We start from the raw sequence: 21,110 nt of genomic DNA, 5'->3' as shown, positions 1-21,110 counted from the left end.
GGATAGGGTTTTCAAATGTGCGAGTGGTTTGCGGTTTACACTTTTTTATTTAAAAATTATTTTTTAAGTTTTTTTTTCCCATCGAATTTAGGCATCAGATTCATTTTATATATTTGTGATCATTTGACAACAATTTTCTGATGAGTTTACAAATAAAAATTGAATATCAATGCAATAAATGAAAGTACCCAAAACAAAGAGACCCTACACTATCATTTTTGCCATGAAAAAAATGTATATCAATGCATTAAAAAAACGTATATTAATGCATTAAAGGTTGTACTCAATCAGAATTGCTAGTTCAGTAATCAATAATCAAACTAAAAGTTCCATCGACCTCCAGAAGGAAAATTTTATTAAGAAAAAGTGGATGAGTCACCAATGAAAATCATATAAAAAACCAAGTTTAGGGTTTGATAATTCTACGACATTAAGAAAGTTGAGAAATACTTAAAAATAAGAATTCTAGTGTCATAGAGAACATAATGGTGCTCCTGTTAAAGTTACAAAATTAATATATAAAAAAAATTAATAACAATTAAAGTACTGACGATTTTTACGGATTGCAAGCGGGTCCTAAAAAGGACAGAGAGAGCAAGCAATCTTTGAAGCCTAAGGAGATTGGCTTACATGATTTAGATCTTCTAAGCTATTTTTGAATTTTTGAATATTCTTGGGTTTTGCTCTCTTTCTGTCTGTATCTGATGGGTGTGTTTGTTGTGCCAAAGCCAAAAAGGAGACAGAAGAAGACAAAAGTTGGCTATTTTTAATGATTGAACTTGAAGCTGAGAGGAGAGAGATGGGTTTGAATGCACACAATAATAATCATGTGAGCAGACTCAACATCCAAAGTGCTAGATTGGCATTATTGTTGACTTAGGCGTGTGCATATGTGTGTTTATATATATGTTTTTTAGTTCAAATGGTTTGGAATTGTGCACATCAATTTAATTCAGTTGGAAATATAAAGGTTTTACTTTTTTTCTTACTGGTATGAAGTATGCACCAATGCAATAAGAATGATTTAAGTTCATATGATGTGTAGGTGTTTTTTATAAAAATACTTGGGGAAAGCTTTCATAAATCGAGGTTCATCAACATAAATTTTTTCTTTGTTTTTATGTAGACAATTTGACATTCATCCTATGGTCCCAGGTCCCACACTCCCCAAGCCAACTTCGCTGTTGAATGAGTTGGATTTTGTCACAATTCTCGGACCCAATAACTTTCTGTCTCCAACCTTCGTTCAACATATAGATGATCAACATTTCCTCCCTAACAATGCTTCATACGGTGCCATCCCGATGCTCACTTGGTAACTATTATTATAGAAAAATTCCACTAACGGTAGATGCTCGTGTGGTGGAGTCTGCACTTGAGTGGAGAATGCGAACTTCCAGATGTTTTACAAATTTTTACAGACCGCTCAAGTATAGGGAGTTGCGCTCGAGCAGAGACCCTACTTACCTAATCTTACGCTCAAGCGACCGTCGAGCGAAAATTCTTACAACCAGTACTTTTGCAGACTTTACAGACCGCTTGAGTGGTAAGTGTTGCGCTCGAGCGAACTACCTTATTTTTGAAAATTTGACTAAGTGTTTTAAAATAATACTACATAACATATAATAAATAAATAAAATTATTTATTTTGAGCCTCTTGACATTTCGTGTACTACATTTTTAAAACAATTGTATTCGTGTCATGTCCTATTCTGTGTGAGCTTTTTAGGACATCACCTTCATGGCGAGACTATCAACAAATCCTGTTGAAGCTCTTTCCTACTAAGGGACAAGTTGTTTCTTTTTCACTCTTACAGACACGTTTTTACTTTCCAATCACAATCTTACAAAAGATCTTAGAAAATATATTGGTGAAAAAACTGAACAATCTTACTAAACATCGTTGCATCTAGTACACCCAATTGCTTTCACTACAGGAAATATAGAATTTAACGACGTTTATTTAACGGCGTTTTTTTAAATGTCACTGTTTTTAACATTTAACGACGTTTTATAAACGTCGCATTTTATTTTGACTAAAACGGTACCGTTTAAGGAATTGAAGTCGTTTTTTGAACGCCTTCACATGTGTTAGAATAATATGTTTTTCCTCGCTCTCACTCTTATAGTCTCTGAGAATCAGGACCCTTCTCTCTCTCTCTCTCTCTCTCTCTCTCTCTTCAAGCCTCATTTTGAATCTGGGAAACCTTCAGTCTCAGAGAAACCAATCCCGCAAATCTCTCATTCACCCGATCGCTTGCTCTCTCTCTAAACCCTTCAGTCTCAGAGATTACGATTCAACCTTCTTCAGCTCGATTTCATCTCAGATCCAATCTCAGAGTGATTTCGATTTCGAAGCTCCACCGCCACCACATCTGCATCGTTGACTAAGGTAAGCACCACCGTCTACAATCTCAATTTCGTATTCTCTCTCTCTTGCTCTCTCTCTCTCTCTCTCTCTCTCAAGCTCTTCTTTCCGTCGATTGTTCTCCTAGGGTTTACATATGTTTAAGATTTGAGATTTGAGATTTCTTTTCCAAAAACATATGTTTCAGATCTGAGATTTCTCATTCAAAAATATGTTTGAGATTTGAGATTTCTTATTCAAAAACACATGTTTCAGATCTGAGATTTCTCATTCAAAAATATTTGTTTGAGATTTGAAATGAAAGAAATTTACCAACTGTAAATTAGGCAAATTGTAGGAAGAACTTGTGAAATTAGAAATTTACCAGATCTGGAATGAAAGAAAGGGATAATTTGTAGGAAGTACTTGTGAAATAGCCCTCATTCACCAACAGTAAAAGATGTAATTATTAAATAAAAAACAGAGCCTAATATGTAATTAGGCAAATTGTAAGGAGATATTGTTAATTTACCCTTAAATTTATTTATTGGAAAATGAGCAAATTAATCAGGAGCACTAGAAAATGCTCACAAATATTAAGCATACTTTAGAATACATTTGATGGATCCATTCTTATTGATGGATCCATTCTCATTGGGATTTTTTGTCAAACGGGTGTTAATAGGAGTAATAATAGTAATAGTTGTGAATGTAATAATCTTTTGGAAGACAATGAAGCATTAAGATTCAGTCTCCAAATCTCTTTATTCTAATGTATATTTAGTTGTACGAATGTCTTTAGATTTTCTATTTCTCAATATTATATGATTGAAAATATATTAGAACAAATGGACACAACAAAAATTTGCTGGCCTAGTTTGGCGTTCAGTTCAAGACATCTTAATTGCGATTACATCTATGTGTGTGTATTCATTTGAGGACTTGATGGGTAATACATGCAGTTGCAGTGTTGGTGTTTGCATTTAATTATTGTCTGGGATAAATTTTAGGGAAATATTGTACCTATAAATATATAAGTTTCCAAATGAAATTTTGTTGATGGATACTATAATTCCTTATTGGTACAATTATTTTACTTACATCACTGTAGAAAAGTTGGCTCGAACTCTGGAGGCAAAAGACATTTCTGTTACTTATTCTGCATACTTGTTAATAGTGTTAGTAATTTTCAAATTCAGGCATCAACCTTTTGTTTTCTTAGTTATTCTTTCATAACATTATGTACAGTTTTGTTATTTCTAATCTGGTCTACAATTTCCCTCCCCTATAAACAATAAAATTGTGAGTGTAATGAAGCCTGCGTCACATAGTTACATGGTTACATGGTTATTCACATGAATGGAATTTGTAGTGAAGCCTGCCTCACATAGTTACATGGTTGCTTGCACATTGAAGAAGAGGAGAATAGAGGTACAAGATGAACAAGGATTGCTCCTACCAAAACGCTCTCAATAATGGCCATGACCATGACGACACACACTGCCAAACGTGCAGTTTGTGGGTGCCCTGCCCCGAGTTCATTTGAGACCCTTGTGTTGTTTGAGGGAAATAGAGAGTATGAATCTATGGTGACAAACAATACCGAAAAATTTGAGAAATTGCCCAAAATTTGAAACCTTAGTATGAATAAGGGAAGCCACAAAATTCAAACAAGTATAACAGACCTCACTACATTACTGAGTCCATATGGGATCATCCAAACTGTTGAAGCTGTGTTGAGGCTGTGGATTAAACTTATATTAGTAATGGATGATAATTTTTAAGATTTAATTCAAGAAACCCACTAAAGTTCCAAAAAGAAAATTATGCAATCCTAACCAGATAGATAGTAGCGAGGTTTCTAACTGAGGATTAGGAAGAAGACCAGATAGCAGAACCCATCATTTCAAATGACCACATTTCCAAGCTGTTCAAGAAAGTATCAATCATGAATTTTCATTACATAAAATCCAGGAGTCCTACTTATTGATAATTATGTGCCTACAAATTTGTACCTTTTATACCATGTTATTCGTTTGATTTCACTATTTAGTTGGAAACTGTCTTGCCTTCATCAGTCTGCAAATATCCTATATGATTAATGTATAGATTTTCATTCTTCTTGACTGTTCTTCTTCTTTTCTTGTTAGCATTTTATGTCTTTCAGAAGAAAAAAATGCCTAACAATTGACAACATGTGTACAGGAAGTTCTCTTTGGGAGATTGATACCCTCCTTCATGTCTACCGCCCACCTGTTTCAAGGTGCAAGCTTTAACCTGATCATCTCTGCCTCCTGTCTTGAATATGCATGCTTGTTTGCGTTCTTTAGAATAATGTGTTTTAATTACAATATTTGGCATGTCCTTTTCATTGTCTATACCTACTTTCTTCTTTTTTTAGATTTGTTTTGTCGCTTGAGAATGATTTGACAGTAAGAAGCAAAATGACTGAAGTTGCAGTTAAAGATTTCAGTTCTGGTTCATTTGAAACAATATTTACAGTTGAGGTATATTTACACAAGAAAAAGAAAAAGAAAAAGAAAATTCAATTATGCTTTCCTTAACGTGATTCAATTCAAATAAAAACTTAATCCACTTGCAGATTGGACGAAGAGTAAAACAGGTACCACTTGCATTCTACAAGATTTTGGAAGCTAAAATCTTGTTAAAACAGGTGTTTAATTGTGTTTTTTGCTTGTATTTCACAGGTATTAACCCTAATGTTTCAATTTGTGTTTTGATAATTGGCTTTCTCATTCATTTTGTTTGTTAATCTTTGTAATCTATCCAACCAATGTTTCAATTTGTGTATATATATAGATCCCTGTGTTCTTTTTAGATTTCTCTTCTCTGTTTTGGGTTTGTCTGCTGTGTAGAATTAGTGAACTCGATTAGGATGAATTGATAGAGACTAACTAGTTACTTCATGGATGCCTATTGTACTTTCAGTTTTGCCTGACTTCAGTATAATTTCTCCCCTTGTGACAGGAGCATCGTTTTATTGAGCATTTAAAATCTTGCAGTTTCAAGTCCATTGATGAATAACTTTTGTTATGGTGAAGGAAAAAATTTAGGTGAAACATCAGTATAGTGGTTCAACCTTCCCATGGTGTGTGGAAGGCAGTTTTTGAGGAAAGAAAGAAATGTAATGTTATAAAACTCAAAATTCCATTTTATTTTGATATTTTTTTTAATTTGATAATCTTTTATACCATGTTATAAACTTTAATCGGTACTCTCTCTCTCTCTCTCTCTCTCTCTCTCCCACTCTCTCTATTTCTTTCGAATTTTACTGCATGTATAACATTTGTATACATCAATGTGTGTCTGTTGAATTGTTGAATTGCTCAATGAAAATATATTGTTGAATTGTTGAAAGCTGGTCATGGCTAAGTAGATTGGATGGGAAGATGATGTGAAACTGAGTTTCTGATGCCATATGAAGGATTTCCAAGAAATTGTACTTGCAAAGATCCCCTTTCCTAACCCCATGAATAGATTTGATCTGTTAGGTTCTTTTTTGAACTGAAAGAAACTTCTACATTAATTTTCATACAACAATTTGGATTGATAGGACACAATATTGGGCCAAAAAAGATGATAGTTCAACAAAAATTTAACTGTAATTGTGAATCAATATTCTGGAAACACATATTAGATCACAGAGCTTGTTAATTATTATATTGACACTACAGAAATTAATGTATCACTGGTATGATGTATCTGAAATCAGTTGGGCCATATCTCTAATAAAGACAAAAAATGATTAAATCACAAGTTAGTAGTTGACTTGCTTCTCTTACTTTCTTTATTCTCTTATGGTGTTGGCTTATAGTGAATTCTATCACCGAATTAAGCACCAGCTGTTACCACTGGATAGGTCAGATCATTGTCTGTTATGCAAAACTTGAGAATAATTATTCTGTAAGGTAAGCTGCTCCGTTGGCTACTCTTGATTGCTGTAGGTAAAATTGTGGGATTCGTCAAGCAACCAACCATTACGTGTTGCATCTAATAATCGAATAGTTGTATTTGATTTCTTTGAGATTATCCTTTTATTTTTGCTCTGAATCTTATTGTTCAAGCTGACTCCAAAATTAAGATTTTGTGGAGATAATTGGGGATTTTTTTGATAATATAGGTTGAGCTGATTACCTGAAATAGATTTCAATGGAACCTTTGTGATAATCTAGATTTTAATAGCTTAAATATTTAAGGCTGCAGGTTGTCATAATCTCTTATTATGTCAATCTTTGTGATATTCTTGCTTGCTTCTTATTTTCCCTTAAATGTCCTTGTTTTTTTTGGAATGTAAATCATTCATGATTCTAAATTCTCATTCATGCTTCTACTAAATATATTTGAATTTGCTATCTTAAAATTAATGCAGAGATTAGAACATGGACACATATCTTCTATCAATATGGATCCTGTAAGAGGGATGGCAGAAATGTTTTCAATGCACCCAGATGAACATGTGACTTGGCTGGTTGAATGCTGCAAGTTTTCAGAGCTGTCAAATACATTTTTCCTCTTTTTTTTGTTGCAGTCATTCATGACCCCTAATATTGGTACACTTCTCTCTCTCTCTCTCTGTGTTGTGTGTGTGTTGGTTAGTGCTGCCTAGTAATAGTTCTGCTTATGTTCAAAGACATTTTCCCACTTGGTTTTGTTGCAGTTATTTGTTGCAGTTATTTATATTATTTTTTTATTAAAAGGTTCTTTTGTTTTCTATACTGTTAGTGAAGTGATATATGCGGGAATACTCTATTTAGCTGCTGACGGGAAATTCATGCTTTTTGCAATTGCTATGCTTTTTTTTGCTTCATCAATTATCTTTTAGCATTTTATCATGCTTATCTATTTCTATTGCATTTGCATTGAGATTACAAAGTTGCTGATGCTGATCTTTTCTTTTTTCCTTGTCAGACATTGGTCAATTTAATGCATTGTATGATGCTTGCTATCCAGTTCTGAAAACTGAGTGGAATGTGTTAAAGTATGTTATTTGCTATGCTTCTAGCATATATTAGCATTTATATGCTAATATAGGGGGAGTGTGCATGATAACTATGTTATTTGCTATGCTTCTAGCATATATTAGCATAAGACCTTCATGAGACATCAGAAAGCTCTGTGGCTGTGTTGGCTGCATTTAGTCGGGGATTTGAAAACTCGATTGTAGTGTTGTTCTTATCACAAGTGTGCCAAGGTAGTCGAGTGGCTGCGCTATTGCTCAGGACTTCAACCCCTGCAGTTGTCATTTTCTTTTCTTCCCTGCTTCCACAACCTGACTCTGTCAGCCCATATAGTAATTAGTTGAGTTGAGAGCTCCAGAGATGGTGAAATATACAGGGAAGACTCAATGGCTGAAACATTTCCAAGAGGAAATATTAGTTTGTCTTTTCCCTGGTGAGATTTTTCAAAAAGAATATTTGGAAAATTGGGGAAAAGTTAAGTTCATCTCTTTTCTTTTTCTTAACTCAATTGTGACATTGACGTAGCCGTAGGTGTAACAATTCAATCGCAACTATTAAGCTAATTTTAGAGTTCAAGAATGAGAGTGTGAACCCTGCTCTATTTCTATTAATTTAACAATTCGCGAATTTGCAGAAATGTTAACTGACAATTGTGAACCATGCTCTATTTCCAATGGTGCCAGTCAACTCTCTTAAATCGTTCAAGGACAAAAACCGACGTATTTGCGGAGAACCGTTTGAACTATAAACTGACTTAAATAAGACAAGATTGTTGTTAAAACAGAAGCAATTGAATGTTTTGTTTGAGTATGTTGCTAATATTACCTTTCTGTTATATTTACCTTTTGTGTTTACATGTCAACTTTTTTAAATTTAATCCAGGGAAGGCCTTTCTAGAATTTCAATTTTATGTGAATATTAAATAAACTTAATATTTTTATTGTTCTATTAGTTTAATTATGTCAGATGTTTTTCCTAGGTAAAGATTGTATTCTCTTTGTATTTTATTTCTTTAAAAGAAAAAGAAGAAATAAATATTTGTAATTCCACATTGTATAGCATCACTTTTTTATATGTGCATGTGTTTGACCATGAAATGCTGCACCAGTTTTACCACCCTAAGGGATATGAGTTAACCATTGGGTAGAAAGTTCTGTCATCTTCTTCTTCGAGGACTGTTTTCATGTCAACTTTTTCCCCCTTACAAATACACATTAATATGTACTAATTGGACGTTATTTTTTTTACTGATTTCATGTCAATTGAGAGAATTAAATAATCAATGATATCTTCTAGGATAATGTAAAGCTCCTCACTCATTTGTATTTATTTCTTTTGAAGGTTTGGTAGAGGGAACTGGAAGCTCATCTTAAATTCAGATCGTGACATATTTGAAGAGAGAACCGAGGTGAGAATTTTTTATGGTTGTGCCTTTTTTCTGCTTTAATATTATTTTTCTTTATGTTAACATAAGGGCTTCTTTTGTTTAGGTTGATTTGAAGGACAAGTGGAGAAATATGATACATTACTGACTCTTAAAAAAAGAAGATGGTCTGCAGTTTGTATTATAGCTGAGGTATGTTGCCCCGACCCTCCAAGTTCATTGGAGAGAGGTTGTTAAAATACAAGGGGTTGGCTATAAACTCTTTACTTATCTAAAAAATGGCTTTAGAAACTTTTGTATTGAATAGTTGCAATCATATTTTGTAGATGTAGTTAATGTTCTAACAAGCTAAGGTTTGTAGGGTAACCAAAAGGACGGTTCTTGCATGTTGATTGATTCGTCATAGTTTTCTACTCTACTTGATGGGTCTTCAAAAAGGAAAAAGAAAATATTGATTGCTTGAATACAATGTTGGTGCATCAGATTTCTTCTTCTTCTTCTTCTTCTACTACTATTATTATTTATTTATAATTTATAATTTTTTTTTTGAACTTTCTACCAAATGTGTTATGTGATGGATAGATGAGAGTGTAATCATGTTACTAATCGGTATAGTAACATGTCAAGAGCCTCATTATTTTATTTTTAATTTTGTTTTCAAACTTAGTTTATTTATTATTTTAATAAACATCAATTATTAGTTCTTAATAATTGTTTATGACAGGTATTTTTTTTAATCATATAAAATTAGCACAACGTTAAAAATAAAAAAAATAAAAATTAAGGCTATGGCGGCGTTTTTTGAACGTCACTATATTCTTACCCCAACGGTCTGATTTTTAAAATGTATAAATGTCTTTAACGGCGTTTCCAAAACGTCGCTATATGTCACAGGGTGTCACAGTACAATTAGGTAGGACATTTGGCGGCGTTTTTAAAAACGCCGCCTATAATAATATAACGACGTTTTTCAAACGCCATAAAGCTATAGCGACGGCCGCGTCATTGGCGTTTGGTACTAAACGTCATAAAAAGAATTAGCGGCGTTTTTAAAACGCCGCTAAAAGTCAATTTTCCAGCAGTGTTTATACGAGGACCCCACCAGAGAGCCAGTAGGTGTATGACCACAATTTTTGCTTACTTGAATAAATTAAAATTCTATTGGGTGCTATGAATGTATATTTATCACAAATTACAAGTATCCAATGACAGTATTGAAATGTGAATACTTACACCTACTAATCTTTTCACAATTCCATAGTATCCAATCTCTCCTAAAACTAATTTAAAAATCAAACATGGCCTAAAAGTTTCATCCACTATTGACCTACAGACAAACTAAGAAGATTATGACCAAGTGAAATTCAGCAGTAGACCCAAAAACAAAACTATCATATAATGGATATCAGTTTCAAAGCAAAGCATAGTTGCAGGTTTGATTCTGCTAAAAGCAAAGACACAAAAATGCTCTGATATTTGTAAACATAAAAAGGACAAAGAGTTAAACCATTTAACCAAATGTGAACCATGTCACAGTCAACCAAGTCACACTCGCAGACTTGGTTGGTGTGTGTGTCCTACGAGAAGCTTTACAACCTGTGAACTCGACATGTTTTCCCTCTCTCTACAGGACAAAAAAAGACGATTTTTACTGTAGGAAAATAAATTCAACATTTGCATCATAGGACTTTTTCCATTGCCCATTCAAAGATGATATTTATATACTCACTTGGAAAAAGCTTTAACTACTGTGCTAGCTAGGTGAACCTAACGTTTTCCTTGCTAGTGGACGTAACTACTCTAGCAATAAACTCACCTCAACTCACCTATAAAATATATATTCTTTTAATACAAAAATGCTATAGTTATGATTCTTTTCAACCACCAAGCTATAAATTATAAATATTTTAATAATGAGTCCAGAATGTTTGTTAAGAATAAAAAAAATAGAAATGTCTGAGTATTGGGTCGGACAAACTTAACCCAAACTCACACCATACACTCGCATCCAAGCCCAACCCAGCCTTGTCTGCTTGGACGGACAGCGGTGCACGCGTGTGTTTATTTTGGATCCAATGGGTCTAACACACTTTTCCCATAACCATGGCATCTCATATGCATTGTACCTCATGATATTGTTAAATTGTGTGCACTTTATTTAGATTATCTCTGCTGAGCTTTATGCTTATCCCTTAGTAAAAACCATTTTCAGGTGATTGTAATATGTCTTTGTCAAAGTGAAGGCAAGGAGGAACTTTTAGAGCGCGAAATTTGGTTTTTATTTGTCTTCTTTTTATAATCCAAGGGCTATTCGTGTTTGGGTGTGAACACCATTTTTGTGTAACTGGGCAAGGCCTTGGAACTTGTAGCCAATAGGGCATGATTTTGTACTTAGCTTACTTTAAATTTCTATCATCGCATGCCATAGACTTATAATTTAGAAATAGTAAATTTATGGATGCATGAGATTTCTTTTATGGTTCTTCCTAGAAAGTCATCAATAGAAAAGAAAGGGGCCACCTTGACTTTCAACACATGACCGTTACCAACAACTAACCCTTTTCACTTCGATTTTCTTTCTTTCTTTGGTAATTTAATGATTAGCTAATAAAAAAACAATGTAAGACTGTTAAACATTATGAGACCAACTAGAAGGGAAAAAAGTGAAGGAAGAAAAAAGGCAAAGAAGAAAAGGACCGTTATGGTTAAGAGATAATGATGCTTCTTTTTATATTTTGCTAAAACGTAATTCCTGAGGCGAGAAAACATTTAGCGTATTTGATCTTTTAAAAATTGAATCTAAAAGTGTCATTCTGTCAATTTATTTCACATATTTTTAGTGCATAAATAATAACAGGTAGCCCAACATAATATTTTAAATAAGAAAAACTTATAAATAACCCATTTAAACTACTGCAAACAACATCCTAGAGGGAAAAATTCATCAACTCTTTAAATTTACTTTCAATACGCACTTAACTTGAAAATTTGAAATGTATAAGAAGGTAAGGTCACCTTTCTCTTTTTTCCTCTGTTCATACATTGGCACAGAGTATGATTATACTTGTGATTACATGTGAGAAAGAGAGTGTGTTTAACTATTGCATGTAAGGAAAAGAGTTGGTATTAGTAACATTCTCGTGAGTACATGTTTTTGTGAAATATCCTTATTTTAAAACTTGAACACAAAATAAGAGAGCTATTCTCTCATGGAAGAACAATGCCTACCAGCCTAAAATTGTCAATATTAATAAAGAGTAAGCTGTCTAAAGATTGTAGAAAACTTTGAAATTCTAGTGTGTATGCTACTGAAGATGGGTTATCAAGAACACATATTGCATACAATACATGATAAGATAATGGGGAGAGAGAGAGAGAGAGAGATAATGTGTATTGGGCATACCTTGATTGACAATGTTAAATTTAAAGTATATTTTAATTTATTTCACTAAAATTGCTTTTAATTTTATTTAAATACGACATTAGAAGTATATATAATCTTGCTAATAGAAAATATATATATATACATATATTGTTTAGTAGTAAAAAAGAAACAAAAGACTTTTGGCGATCAAATAGTTAGTAGTCAAAATAAATCAAGATGAGGGAAGAAACTATTGCCGACTAAATATTTTAGTCACGAAAGAACATGGCATCCTTTGGTGACTAAAATGTTTGGTCATAAAGTACCATAAAATGAAAATATCTAATCTTTTGCCAACTAAAATGTTTAGCCGTGAAAAGTAACAATGACTAAACTATTTGGTCGCTAAATGTATTATTATTAGTGACTAAAATTTTTAGTCGGTAAATGTGTTATTATACACTGGTCCCAAATAATCACAGACGATACATGTTATCATTGTGCATCGAGAATTATTATGTGACCCCCAAAAAACAATTAGGGCAAATTACAAAAAAAATCCAAGAGTTTCACGTGTTTTTCAATTAAACCCCAGGGTTTCAATTGCATCAATTTGAACCCTGAACTTCTTATTTTGTATTAATGTTAACCATCTGTCTATCTCTGTTAATTATAACTAACGAATTTGGGGTATTTTGGTCAATCAATTGCCTATTGATTGTACATATGTTATATATATATACACAATATATTGAGAGAGAACAACACTAGAGTGGTTGGGCCAATTGAAAGGGATATGAGTCACGCCGAAGTGAGAGAACAATGGAGAGAAGCTACTGGAGAAGGGGTTCGCAAGTTTGGGAGAGTTTTAGAGTAGCAAGTAACATCGGAAGAGATGATCGGAGATCACTCCTTGCTTTAAATCATCAAAAATCCCTATTGACTATTTTGTTTTGGGGAAATTTAGGAAACCCTGACTCGTGTCGAAGGCCACGTGTCCGTCATCACCAAAGTTGCCTCGGCTCGGGAACTTGGGTACGAGAGGGGAAGGTCTTATCTTTACTGATAGATCTACAGATTAATTGAAAAATGTTTGGAACTTTTATGAAGAATGACTCTCATGACCTCTACTAATATATTGATCATTGATGTGTTTGAATTTTTTTGAGAGATATATCTGACAGTGACGTGAATAGTTCAGATCATTTTGGGGTTGTGCGGGTCTCTATCATTATTGTTTTACTAAATATCTCACATAGCACATTCATGTGAAACTTTTGATAAAATTTTGAGAACCTCTAACATTTTTGATAAAAATATGGGTTTGGCATTTTTTTTTAAATTGTTATTTTAATTTGACAGATTATTTGAATTTAGTAGATTCATTTTAGAATCGATTTCGTTGATCCAAATCATTCACCTTTTCAGACTCGCTGAATAGAATATTCATTCACCTAAGTGTTCAATTCTGAAGTCCAAAAGGATGAATTTGAATTCCCTTTGATTTTCTTCCTATTTTTTTTTTTATTCTCTAACTTTCTCATCTAGCTCTCAAGAAGGATGTTTCTCTTTAACTTTCTCCATCCTTCTCTATTTTGTTCCAGGAACTAATTGGATTAGGCCACTAATTGTTTCGTTAGCTTAAGTGGCCAAGTTTAACTTAACTTAAGCTTTCTAAGCCTCTAAAAAATGAGAATTTTCTAAGTAAATTTTATTCAACGATATTAGTTTAACTGAAGCACCTAATTTAAGAGACCAAAGCATTTTGGCTCTCTTCGATCCTCCAAAAGCGCAAAAGTCAACTTGGAGCATATGCGCACTCCTTTGCAAGGACACACACATAACATTCCCTAACAAAAATAACCTATGCCATAGAGACAAAACTATTTGGCAATGCAAAAATAAATGATCCATGGATTCCTCATTCTTACAACACATAATGCACCATTGAGGATTTAGAGAGCGATTAGGTCTCCGTTTCATTTCCAATTATAAAGTGCTCTTCTACGATTTAATTATGATAATGTACGGAAAAATTATTCTTTATTGAGCTATTTTGTAGACTTTTACGAAACTAGGGCTAAAATGCTATTAACCTAAGGCTCATAATTACGTGTGTAATTACCAAAAATTAGGATCTCTATAACCTCTCCATCTTAAATAAATTTCATCCTCGAAATTAAATCATACCTCACGTCTCAAAAAGTTGTGGATAATTTGCCCGCATTGTGTCTTCACGGTCCCAGGTGGACCCGTCAATACCATGGTGACACCAGAGTATCTTAAGAAGTTAAATTGTCTTTCCTCGCAAGTTGCTCGAGCAGTGGAAAGACCGCCTGAGCGAAGAAGAAGTGCTCCCAGTAGTTTGTTTTGCAGGCTGAGGGACCACTCGAGCAAACAAATGGTCGCTCAAGTGAAGATGAGGGGTTCCTAGTATCTCGTTTTGTAGGAAGAGATACTGAGAGATCTCATTATCTTCTTCTTCTTCTTTTTCTTCTCTCTCTCTCTCTCTCTCTCTCTCTCTCTCTCTCTCTCTTTAGGTCTGAAAACCTAGCTTTTTATCTCTAGAAATCTTCCATTTCTACTTAGATTTACAAACCCATTGCTTGCAAAAATTGAAGGGATGCGTTCCCTATTTGAAAATTAAAGCCTTGCGCAAGTGGTTTTCGGAACCCTTGAACGGAGCGGTGCATGTTTTATGCAATGAATGACCAAACGAAAGCATGTTCTATGCGTGACCTCTGATTTACCTCTTAGAGAGTTCACAATGGCAAAAGGATACACCTCGTTCAATGTGGGAAACTGGAGCACGGTCGTGTGCCGAAACAACCGAAGTTTTGTTTCTATTTCAGGGGACAGTTGTGAAGATCTTGCAAGGGCTTATTTAGGTTGAAGGAGTATTTCATATCCACTTTCTCACAAAAATTAATATTTTTCTCTAGTCACTGTTGAAATTTTTACTACAAATTTTATATGGAATGTGAATGATTGGGCCAAAACCACCTACATTCCTCCTCTCTCTCTCTCATCTTGTTGTTCTCTCTCTTCTTTCAGATCGATAGCCGCCTTGATGATCTGTCGGCAATCATTATTCCTTTGATGACCACACACACACACACACACACACACACACACACTCTCTCTCTCTCTCTCTCTCTCTAACCATATTTCATAAAAAAAAGCTATACATAAATTTCATACAGAATGATATGTCAAATGGGTATTTAAGGGTTATTTGGGGCCACCTGACCTTCAGAAAAGGATCAGATCAGGATGGTAGTTCGGAATCTGCACGGGAGGTTGCTGCACAAAATGATTGTCATACCCATGTTCACCTTTGCAGACCTTCATGAGGTAGAAGTTCAGATTAAGGATGCTATGAAGCAGGGGCTAATTCCTGATGATAAAAAAACTGCTAGGAGGCCTTTTGTCCGCAATTCCAATGCTACCACGAGTGGTAGCATAGCTGCGCGACCGTCTGATGTGAGCATGACCACCACCATGGGTGAAATTGCTGAACCTTTTGCCAATCCAGCTCCACGAACCTCGAACAGACCCCCCCGGGGCCACAAACACTCACCTTCTTAGAAGTATCCAGGCTTCTTAGGGGAAAATTTTTAACTTTGAGAGTTAATTAACAATGCAAAAAAATTGCCCACTTGAATTTCCTGTGTAGAAAGTGAAGGTGATGGGTACGGTGACGGTACAAGTGCAAGTTGGCCCCGCCGAACAAGGGGTCAAATTCCATGTTTTAGATGTGCCGGCCACCTTTAATCTATTGCTGGGGAGGCCATGGTTGCACCAGGTTAAGGCTTTGACGCCCCGTTTCTACACTATTGGTTGTAGTCAAGGAAGAGTCACGAATGAGTCCTGTGGTCAATAACCATGTAAGATCCCAGTTCGTCGGGGGACTCAAATTAGCCTCCCTTCTAAGTTCGGCTTTCTTAGGCGGCGCACTACCCTTTTGACAGATCTTAAAAAATATTGACACAAGGTCTCATAAGCAACGATAAGGTTCATACATATACGTAGAATATAAATACATAACAACCACGAATATCCTTAATTCAAAAGCTTGTTCTGTTACATTTCATCCCAAGAAAATTTAAATCTTCACATAAGTCTTACAAAACATCAAAATGAAATTTCTAACTTTACTAAGATAGCCAAAAGTCTTCGAAGGTTTCAGGCTCTTCGTCTCTGGCTATAAGTTCCTCTTCGTCACCTGGCATGAAACGCTGTGAGCTTTGAATGCCCAGTAAACACACACACACACCATCTTTTTTTCCAGTCCAATACACAATCACAAATATAACATCAAGTATAAAGCATGATACTTAAAATAAATAAACAAAGGTTACAAGTTAGGTGTTAGTAAACTAGAAATCCCCCAAAGAGATTTTGCCCTCCCAACCACAAGAATCGGACTCGGATTATTCGGTATGCCCCCTCTTTTGCTACTTTGTTGCAAAACTAACCGCAGATGCCTACCAATGGTTATATACCGCATAGCGCCAACCGCAGGGCCTCAAACGAGACGGTAATAATGGGCCTTGCCCAAATCCCTCCTCACACCAAACCACCTAGGGTCCAAATACAACCGCTCCGTTCAAGGGTTCCGAAAACCACTTGCGCAAGACTTTAACTTCAAAGTAGGGAACGCATCCCAACAATCCACACATCACACATTATCATCTTTACTCAAGTGACCGAAAACCCAATACCATCCCAATTAAGTTTCTCGTTGAGTTAAATGTTTTAAAACATGGTTAGACCAATCTTAACAAGATAATAATATCCATATAAGCATGCATCATTAAGATGAAGGAGAATAAGAACATAACCGTAATATGTACAACATCATGCCAAGATATGATCATACGCTAATAAGCATTCTTATGAACACAAGAGCATACAACACCTATGTATAACAGGATTTCCAAATTCGATATCACATAAGGATTAGAATAGAAGGGCTATTTTAGAATTTTTACCGGACTTGGCCTTTCTATGGTTCGTAGAGAATCTAATCTAGTTTCTAGAATATATTTTGGAAATGGGATAGCCTTTCAAGATTTTAAGTTATTTAGAAAACATTCCAGCGCTGTCCAGATTCGTCGACCATTACGAAAATTTGATTTTCTTGCAAACCGCTCACTGTGTTTCCATGAAACTAATTTTAGTTAAAATCTAACTCCTTAAGGAAGATTTTTACATAAAATAGAGGTCCAGAATAATTTTCTACATTTTTCTAGAAATTCTGAAAGTTGGTTGTGAAAACAGATTCTTAGGGTACAATACCCAAAACAAGAAGATTTGTGAGAAAAGAGGTCCACCAAGGGAAAATTTTCATTTCTTTTGTGATGAAAACATGCTAAATAACATACTTTAAACTCAGAAAATTTGCTTGAAGGTGTGCCTTTGGAAAGTTTGAGAGATTGGTATAAAAAGATAGTTTTGTACCGAATTGAGGGGAAATACAAGAGAGGTAGAATCAAGCTAAACTCTTATCATTTTTAACACAAGTAACTCATTAATAACACATCTGAAAACATTATTTATAACCCATAAGAACATGTATTTGAAAAAGGAAAATGAAAGAGAAGGTTGTGTTTTGGTTTACTTGCTAAGCTTTGAACAAGATGGCTCTCTTCTTCCTTCCTCTCAAGACTCCTCTCTTGCTCTCTGTAGACACCCCATTTTTGACTGACCTTAAGACTCAGACGTCACCAACTGAGTGCTCGGTGATGACGCATGTTGTGCTCGTTCTGAGGTTGCGGAGTCTCGGCTGCGAGCTTTGCCTCCGGACTTCGGGGCTCTTTTGTGCTTTGCCTCGGTTTGCGAATCAGGTCCTGTTTTCTCTGTTTCCTCTTCCCGAAGGGAGGGAGAGGTCTCGTAGACCATCTCTCAGTGGCCATAGGCTACGTTTCGTGGTCGTAGGCCATTTTTCCCGTTTGGAGCCCAGTTTTTGGTTTTTGGAGCCGTCGGTCGTGTGCCTCGGTTCGGAACCGCTTAACTACCTCCGTTTGCTCCGGTTTTTTGCACACACCATATTTCCTCCCTTTAGAGGGACACTGTGGCCCAGGAGACCACCTTCATGGTCATACGCCACTTCTGGTGCCTAACAGCCTGTTTTCGGGGCCTCAGACTGCGCATTTTGGCCCCCGAATCTTCGTTTTGCATCCGTCTTGGTCCAGTTCTGGTGGGGACCCTATTTTCACTGTTAGGGAGGGGGTAGTATGGTGGCCGGCCACCTTTTCCCCTGAAAAACCAGTTTTCTCATTTTCTCTCTCCAAAAGTCAGTTTTTCTGACAGAAAGTTGGTTTTTCCCACTTTTGAGCCACAATTTCTGGTTTTCCACACCATCATTGTGTTGTACTTATCTGGGAGGCCACCAATATGGGTAAGCCGACCAGTATTTTCTCTTGACCCTTTTGAACCCCTCTAAAAAGATGGTTTTTCTCTCTCTTGGGTCACTTTTTCTGGTTTTTCACCACAGGGCTGTGTTCTACTCATCTGGGAGGCCACCTTTTTGGGTAGGCCGACCAGCAATTTTGCTTGACCCTTTTGACCCCTGGTCGGCCGACCATGGGGAGTGGCTGGCCGGCCTCCTTAGCTAGTCGGCCAGCTTTCTGCTTTTTGCTCTTCTCAAGTGCTTCACAGCTGTGCCAGCTGTGAAGCATTTGACCCACTGTCCGAGATTTTGAGCCTTTTGTTGACCTTTTTAAGTTGGTTTTGACCCTTTTGCTTAGCTTCTTAGAGAAGCTTGACTCTTTGTCAAGCTTCTTGAGGAAGCTTGACCCTTTTTGGTCTAGCTTCCTCAAGAAGCTTGACCTCTTTTGGTTAAGCTTCTTTGAGAAGCTTTGACCCCCCTCTCTTGGCTTCTCCAAGAAGCCTTACTTCTCTCCCTCTATATAACCAACCCCCCACCTCATTTTGCAAGGGTTAGAAAGTTTGGCCAAGGCACATGCACTCCACCCTCCATAGCCTTCTTCTCCAAAGCTCCAAACCCTAATTTTCTTGGCCATTTACACTACACCTCTAAGCCTAACACCTCAACCATTCATTCTAGCACCTTGGAACTCATTTTCAGAGGTTCAAAGCTCACTTTATTGGTCTGAGGTTGGCTGCATTACTGTGCTACAAGGGTAAGTCCTCATTTCCTCCATTTTTGCATTATTTTTCTCTATACCTTAGCTCTATTTGTAAGCATTTTCGAGACTTGGTGTAAATTGAAAATAGTCTTATTTTGAGCTCCTCTTCATGTTTGTTTAAGAGTACTTTTCTGTTTGAGGTCTCCTGCCCCATTGAATGCTTTATCTCTCTTTTAGGGCTTATTTTGCATAATATATTAGCCTTATTTGTGAGCATTTTTGGACCTCGACCTAAAATGAAGAAATTTTTTTTTTGACCCCCTCTTTAAGTTTGATTGAGGTCACTTTTCTGTTTGGAGTCATTTTCTTCCTTGCATGCTTCATTTCCCCATGTTTTGAGCCATGCATGTGAGCATTTGCATTGGCCTGGTTTTGGCCTCTTAGCCACTAAAATCCAGTGGATTTTCAGTGGCCTTGATGTGTCTTTGAGCTCCAAAATCATAGAGGGGTGACCCTCTCACCCCTCATTCTCTTTACTAGCATTGTTGGCCTTCCAAAGGGACTCTATTTTGCATGCATTGAAGTCATGTTTCAGGCCTCATTTTGTGAGTTTTATGGTCTGCATTAGCTCTACCAGGAGCCCATTTTTCCATATTTTATGTCTATGATGCATGCGTAGAACAATCCCACTCAAGGCCTTTCAAAGGGTCTTTCATTTGCATGCTTCCTAGGTTAATTTCAGGGAATTTTTAGTGAGTCTTAGGGCTGTCATAACTCATTTCCAGAGGTGCTTTTGCCATGTTACATGTCTATCTTGTATGTGCTTAATAACCCCTTGTATGACCCTCTAAAGGAGCTTATCATTTTTGCATGTATTGGCTGCATTTCAGTGGTTATTGGGGCATCTTTTATCATGTTTTATTCATTGTTTTTGGCTGTTTTGATGAGTTCTCATACGCTTCATATACATGCCATGTAAACCATGCTTGCTAGCCGAATTTGCATGCTATTTTTGTCCATCATGTTAGCACCTTTTGGCCATGCTCTAAACTAGAAATGTGCATGTTTTGGGACTGCCTTGTCTCTATCTTTGTACTTCATGGCCAAATAATGCTTGCTTTGCATAGTTATAATTCAATACATGTGCCTAACTTTGAGTTTCGGGACTCATTTCATGCATCAGGTGCCATATTTCCATGTTTCGGAACCATTTAGCATCATGTTTCAATGCTGGAAATTACATGCTTGTATGCCATCTTTCATCCCTTGCCATGCTTTGGTACAGTGGCATTTTATGCCTTAGGTTCGGTCCTCGGCATTCGTGCATGTTTGCATGCATTTCGGTTGTCTCTTTTCCATCTCATGGCCACTGATGTGAGTGTGGCTGAGGTCCACTCATGTTGGTGTGAGTCCATCGTGCATTGTGTATGCCATTTCGATCCATAGCATTGTGTATGTTGAGTTGCATGTTAGAGCATTGTGTACGCCATGTTACATTGTGCATTGTGTATGCCATTTCAGTCCTTAGTATTGCGTGTGCTAGGTTGTATGTTAGAGCATTGTGTATGCCATGTTACATCAAGCATTGTGTATGCCATTTCATAGCATTGCGTATGTTAGGTTGTATGTTAGTCGCATTGTGTATGCCATCTCATTTGCATCATATTTGGGATAAGAGTTAGCCCAAGCACGGGAAACGAGGGACGTTTCGTACTTCAAGTGACGGAACGTGTCTCAATTCCCAATCGCCGACACTCCAGATTACCCATAATGGAGTTTAGGTCTTGTTGAGTTTTCATGTGCATTCATTTCACATTGAGTCGTGCAATTCGATTCCTCGGCCATCATTCATCGAGATGCGTGATTGGTGGCACGAGGATCGAGAATTACATTCCCTGAAGAGTAGTCATGCATACATATGTGAAAATACTTTGCCATGCCC

At 36.1% G+C, this 21,110-nt stretch overlaps 2 long non-coding RNA genes across 2 annotated transcripts; both read left to right on the top strand.

Moving 5' to 3' along the window:
• Window positions 1–2,159: 2,159 nt before the first annotated feature.
• LOC145819799 (uncharacterized) lies at window positions 2,160–4,848 on the top strand. Its single transcript, XR_014360572.1, has 3 exons — window positions 2,160–2,392; window positions 4,553–4,610; window positions 4,749–4,848. It is a non-coding gene; the product is annotated as an uncharacterized LOC145819799 (long non-coding RNA).
• A 1,532-nt stretch (window positions 4,849–6,380) lies between these two features.
• Window positions 6,381–9,170, top strand: LOC145819798 (uncharacterized). Its single transcript, XR_014360571.1, has 2 exons — window positions 6,381–8,734; window positions 8,817–9,170. It is a non-coding gene; the product is annotated as an uncharacterized LOC145819798 (long non-coding RNA).
• The last annotated feature ends 11,940 nt before the right edge of the window (window positions 9,171–21,110 follow it).

This window comes from Camellia sinensis, chromosome 2 (assembly GCF_055761805.1).
Source record: "Camellia sinensis isolate YWXY chromosome 2, ASM5576180v1, whole genome shotgun sequence".
Classification (NCBI taxonomy): Eukaryota; Viridiplantae; Streptophyta; class Magnoliopsida; order Ericales; family Theaceae; genus Camellia; species Camellia sinensis.
This window is presented reverse-complemented; position numbering and strand designations above follow the sequence as displayed.